Source organism: Galeopterus variegatus, unplaced genomic scaffold (assembly GCF_000696425.1).
Source record: "Galeopterus variegatus unplaced genomic scaffold, G_variegatus-3.0.2 Scaffold733, whole genome shotgun sequence".
Classification (NCBI taxonomy): Eukaryota; Metazoa; Chordata; class Mammalia; order Dermoptera; family Cynocephalidae; genus Galeopterus; species Galeopterus variegatus.
In genome coordinates, this window is record NW_007726844.1 from 170,375 (window position 1) to 176,374 (window position 6,000).

Below are 6,000 nucleotides of genomic sequence, written 5' to 3' on the forward strand. Positions count from 1 at the left end.
GACTCTGGGTATAGGGAAAGATCTCCCTGCCTTTCCACAGAAGAGGGATTTCTTCCACTCTAGCCTTTCCCAACCATGGGAGAGCCAACCAAGGTGGCTTCCTGTCACCACAAATATGAACCAACCATTCCTACAGGTAGAGTATTAGCAAGAAAAACAAAACTCTAGGGTACCAAAAAACTAAAACTTTTCCAGAGCTGCTGCTTTTTTTTTTTGGCAGCTGGCCAGTACGGGGATCAGAACCTGTGATGTTAGAAGGCTGCACTCTAACCAACTGAGCTAACTAGCTAGCCCCAAAACTCTTAAGAAAGACCTCAGAGCCAATTTTTGATGCTGTGGACTATCATCTGAGTTTCTAATTCTGTGAATAACCTGTCACCAATGTTTTATTCCAAGATTCAGCACAATTTTGGCCTCTGATTATGTTTTCAAGCAATGCCATGTAATTAAAAGTTATCATAACCTACCTCTCAGAATGTTGTTACTAACTAGATCTGTGATCTTGGGCAGGTCATTTCCAGTCCCTGAGCCTCAGTTTCATCATTCATTCACTCAACAAATATTTATTGAGAAGCTAGTAAGTTCCAGGTACTGTGCTAAGGGCTGCAGACAACAGAGATGTCCAAGATATGAACCAGTTGAAGAATTTCTCACTGTATTGTGTATGTGTTAATGTAAATAACTCATCAGGTCACTGTGTGATTAGGGCTCTAATGAAAGTCGGACAAGGTACTGGGAGGAGAGCACCTGTGTCTGGGACATTAGGGTCTGAAAAATACAGGATTGGACTTCTAGACAAGGCTGTTACTCTAAGCTTGTAACGCATTCCAAAAGGACACAGAGAAATGTATATAACGCAGGTCCTCCACTGGTGCAGATAAGAAGGAGTTTACCATTGGCAGTTCACCATTTGGCACCAACACCACTCTTTCAAATCGAATAGAAGCCAGATTCTCATTATCAGACTTTATATTATCCAATTCTAACTTTCGATAATATCAAGGCTCTTCCAGTTCTAAGGGCAGAAACACATTATAGTACATTCTTATGCCATACATATAGTTAACCAACTGATGTAACAGACACATCACTTAGCAAGGGAAAAGACCAAACCCAGACACACCTAAAATGAATCCATCATAAGATTATCTTTCAAATAAAACCAGAAATAAAACCTTATTGGTTGTATCGCCAGGAACTCAATATTCACCTTAAGATGCTATTAAACCACAGTCTGCTAATTGTGGCTTACAATTAACTCAAGCACCAGCTAATACTATCTAAATCTTTAAGTACTGAAAGAAACAGGGTTATGAATTCCTAAAAGGTCAATATCAATCTTTGCAAGTTGTTATTTTATTTTTCTGCTTACCTGTATTTTTTATATTTACTAAAATAAATATATTTTGATACTGTAATGTTTAAAACCTGGTAGAGGTTATTATTTTACAAAGAATAAACTGTGTCCTCCTCTATTAAAATATTTATTAGTTTTTTCTAGTCTTCCCAAGGTAGTGTGAGGAATCTGATATTGCCACATCCAGACTGGTTGGGAAGTCAATTACATGCATAACTCACTGCTTAGATTTCTATTTTATCTTGAAGTATAAGTCCAGGGAAAATACTAGGTTTCCCCATTCCATTTTCAATTCTTCATCATATATATATATATGTATATACATTTAGTCATCATCAAAAATTTTGTGTGTTAAAAAGACATCTCAGGACTAGCTGTTCAGCTCACTTGGGAGAGCCTAGTGCTGATAACACCATGGTCAAGGGTTCAGATCCCTGTCCTGGCCAGCTGCCAATTAAAAAAAAAGACCTCTCAATGGTTGCACAATCTAAATGTACTTAATGCCACTTAACTGTACACTTTATTTATTTATTTTTTTTTAAAAGATGACCGGTAAGGGGATCTCAACCCTTGGCTTGGTGTTGTCAGCACCACGCTCAGCCAGTGAGCAAACCGGCCATCCCTATATAGGATCCGAACCCGTGGCCTTGGTGTTATCAGCACCGCACTCTACCGAGTGAGCCACAGGCCGGCCCTAACTGTACACTTTAAAATGGTTAAAATGATAACTTTTGCGTTATGTACATATACAAGTTTTTTAAAAATAGTTTTTCAAAATTTTCTTTTTTTTTTTTTTTAAAAAAAGATGACCGGTAAGGGGATTTTAACCCTCAACTTGGTGTTGTCAGCACCACGCTCAGCCAGTGAGCGAACCAGCCATCCCTATATGGGATCCGAACCCGTGGCCTTGGTGTTATCAGCACCGCACTCTACCGAGTGAGCCACAGGCCGGCCCAGTTTTTCAAAATTTTCAACCAAAAAATGCAATGTATTTATTATGTATGAGGACCTTGAATCTCATAACCTTGCTAAACCCACTTATTAGTTCTGTAGCTATTTTTCTTTTTTCCTTTTTTTTTTTTTTTTTGGTATATTCTTTGGGATTTTCTATGTACAATCATGTCTCCTGTAAATTAAACAGTTTTATTTCTTCCTTTCAAAAAAATTTTTTAAAAAGATATCTCCACATTAATAAAGCAAAGGTTACCAGAGTATAAATCTTTTTTCTGTACTATCAAATGCTTCTAGATAGGCTATGGAGGAGGGACCATGTCACACAGATAGGATTATTTAGATTATCTAGATTAGGGAAGACAGGATTAAAGTCACTTTGATTCCAACACATGAGAACAGTTTGAGAACAACTTTGCTTCAACATGTGATTAACAGAAAAACACCCTGAGCCACGTGCCATTCCTGAGCCATGGAGGAACGATGGCAGAGGGACGTCAGGAAGTGCACACAGGTTTGTTTCCAGGGTTCCTTGGTTTATTTTATAGGAGCACAGGGTGATTCAGCGAGGGAGGATTGCTCCAACCTGTTTGGTCTTGGTCCATCCAGAAAACTCACTAGCTGACTTGCTTCTATCACTCATTTACAAATGGACTTGAAGCAAGCAAGGGAAGGAATTCTGACAGTTCTCACTACGGAATCCTCAGAAAAGTCACAGGCCCACCCAGACAGCTTCCACAAAGAGATCGTCTGAGACCTGCTGAGCCCTCGGGGCGATAGGCAAAGTTTTAGCCTGAACAGGTAAGGAGACAGAGGGGCAGACAGGCCATGGTTAACAAAACAAGAGATCCAGAACAAAGAGAAACCATTAAATAGTGCCAAAAGCACTTAAAATGTCCTAAATGTGCTAAAAAGCCGGGATCATCCCATTTTCTTTCCTACTTTTTTTTTTTTTTTTTTTTTTAACAGCTGGCCAGTACAGGAATCTGAACTCTTGATAGATTTTCCCATTTTCAATTAAACTGCTAAATAACTATTCTTAGAACTTTGGGGAGTTAATGCTTAAGCCTCAAAAAGAAGAAAAGAACTTTGGGTTGTTGATTTTTTTTTTTTTTCCCTATATAAAGATGGCCGGTAAGGGGATCTTAACCCTTGACTTGGTGTTGTCAGCACCACACTCTCCCAAGTGAGCCACGGGCCGGCCCTTGGGTTGTTGATTTAACAAACCAAATGAGAGAGAACATGAAACTAAAACCATGTCAAGTTAAGTTTTAATAACAATCTCCTAGTTTTCATTAGCCAAATAAGCTAGGCTGGCACAGCTGGAGAGATGTATTTATAGAATAATAAACATCAGTAGAGTCAAAATGGATTAAAAATTTCAACATACATATAAAAACAATGGAAACTTTACAAATAAAGGAATAATAGTTTAATTCCAGATTTTTAAAAAGATCAATTTATTAAATATAATAACATTAAAACAGTATGTAGAGGGCTGCCCAGTTAACTCAATTGGTTAAAGCTCAGCCTTGCAACACCAAGGTCACAGGTTCAGATCCCTGTACAGGCCAACTGCCATAAAAAATAAATAACAGTATGTAGGAAATATAATATCTTGCCATATTAGAAAAATCTTTTAAATTTCATCAGAAAAACTATCTGTGAATGCATAGAAGCACAAATGACTGGGACAGCAGGATCTTCGATAAAAACTGACAAAAGTACCACTTCATCAGAAAAACTATCTGTGAATGCATAGAAGCACAAATGACTGGGACAGCAGGATCTTCAATAAAAACTCTGACAAAAGTACCAACACAATTATATCATGAGTTAAACAGAAATCATGTTTACTCTAAGGAGAAAAAAATACAATGTTCACAATAAAAGGAAAATACAGACCATGCACAATAATACTATTATTTGTAGATGATGCAAATAAATTTTTGAAAAAGCAAAGAGCCTCAGTTTCCTCATTCATGAAAGGAAAGGTGAAATAGGTTAGTGCACCTAAAACAGGCTAGAGCCGTGTTGGGTTGGGACCCTGCAGCTCTGCGGCTGGAGCCTCCAGGCAGCCCCTCTGCAGCAACCTGCCTCTTTCCTTCTCTTTCCTTGGGGTACTGTACATCTTCATTTTCTATGTGAACACTATGGGGGAAAGGCTGGGAAGGCCTAATTAATAAGTGATCTCCATGTCCTGCCGTACCACGATAAATCAACCTCATAATGCACAGTGGTAACAAGGCCAATGGACAGAACCTCTACACAAAGGAATATAACAGATAATGGAAATGACAAAAACATCCTATCTTTCTAAAAGCTACTTTTCTGTAAGGTATATTTAAAGAATATCAAGATTAAAAAAAGTTAAACAAGGGCCGGCCCGTGGCTCACTTGGGAGAGTGCGGTGCTGATAACACCAAGGCCACGGGTCCGGGTCCCTACATAGGGATGGCCGGTTGGCTCACTTGGGAGAGTGTGGTGCTGACATCACCAAGTCAAGGGTTAAGATCCCCTTAAAAAAAAAAAGTTAAACAAATACGTTTTAAGGAAGGCATGCCTAGCAAAACGTGTTTCTGAGGCAGACTGTAATGAAGGCTAAGATCATACTTTCTATGGCTGAAACTGTAGCTGTTAACAACTGTGAAAAGGACATGGCAATTAAGAATAATGTGAATATGGGGCCGGCCCGTGGCTCACTCGGGAGAGTGCGGTGCTGATAACACCAAGGCCATGGGTTCGGATCCCATATAATGATGGCCGGTTTGCTCACTGGCTGAGCGTGGTGCTGACAACACCAAGTCAAGGGTTAAGATCCCCTTACCGGTCATCTTTAAAAAAAAAAAAAAAAAAAAAAGAATAATGTGAATATGAACTAAGCACAGTCACAGAATCCTGAAGATGCCATCATGAAATATATAAATTCCAATAAATAGTATAAAAAAGTGGACACAAAAAAATGTAAAATCAAAAATTTTAAATGTGCCCCTATTCTATTTCCAATGGATATAAAGATAGCAAAACACAATCATTTAATACAGAGTGATTTCTTTCACAGAAGCTCTGGTGGCATGCACAGATTTACCTTAGCATTCAAGTGATTCCCAAAAGAGTCTTCTCAAATGTATACTTGAGATAAGTTTTTCATTTAAAATCATCTGTGAGGCCTGGCTGGTTAGCTCAGTTGGTTAGAGAACAGCCTTGCATCCCCGTACCAGCCAGCTGCCAGGGAAAAAAAAAAAAACCAACCATAAAGTCAATTACGAGGTACATAGATTTATATATTTACACTATTCTCGCCACTTTTTAATAAGTTTACTTTTTAATTTATTTTTTTTTTTTGCACCTGACTGGTTTGGGGATCCAGACCCTTGACCTTGGTGTTAGAACACCATGCTCTAACCAACTGAGCTAACCCTTTGAAAAGTTTTTAAATGTCCATAATTAAAAGGTTGAAAGTTCAATTGTGAATTTTATCTTTTTTTTTTTTGTCTTTTGTCTTTTTCCGTGTCCGGCAACGGATCGCAACCCTCAGTGTTGCCCCCGTACCGGACCGGGACCGGCAACGGGATCGCAACCCTCGGTGCTGCTCCCGCGCCTCGCTCAGCCAGTGAGCGGGAACCGGTCTGTATGTGGGATCCGAACCTTTGGGCGGGAGCGCAGCGGCGAATCACCAGTCATGAAGTAGC

The 6,000-nt window shown here is 39.1% G+C and overlaps 1 protein-coding gene across 1 annotated transcript in view; it reads right to left on the bottom strand.

Annotated features, from left to right (window-relative positions):
• The window catches only part of FAM134C (family with sequence similarity 134, member C), a 44,896-nt gene extending 39,444 nt beyond the window's left edge, over positions 1 to 5,452 (bottom strand). The window contains exon 1 of the mRNA XM_008571886.1: positions 5,397 to 5,452. The gene's annotated coding sequence lies outside the window, so the exon portion shown is untranslated. The remainder of the gene's footprint in view (positions 1 to 5,396) is intronic.
• Between the last annotated feature and the right edge of the window lie 548 nt (positions 5,453 to 6,000).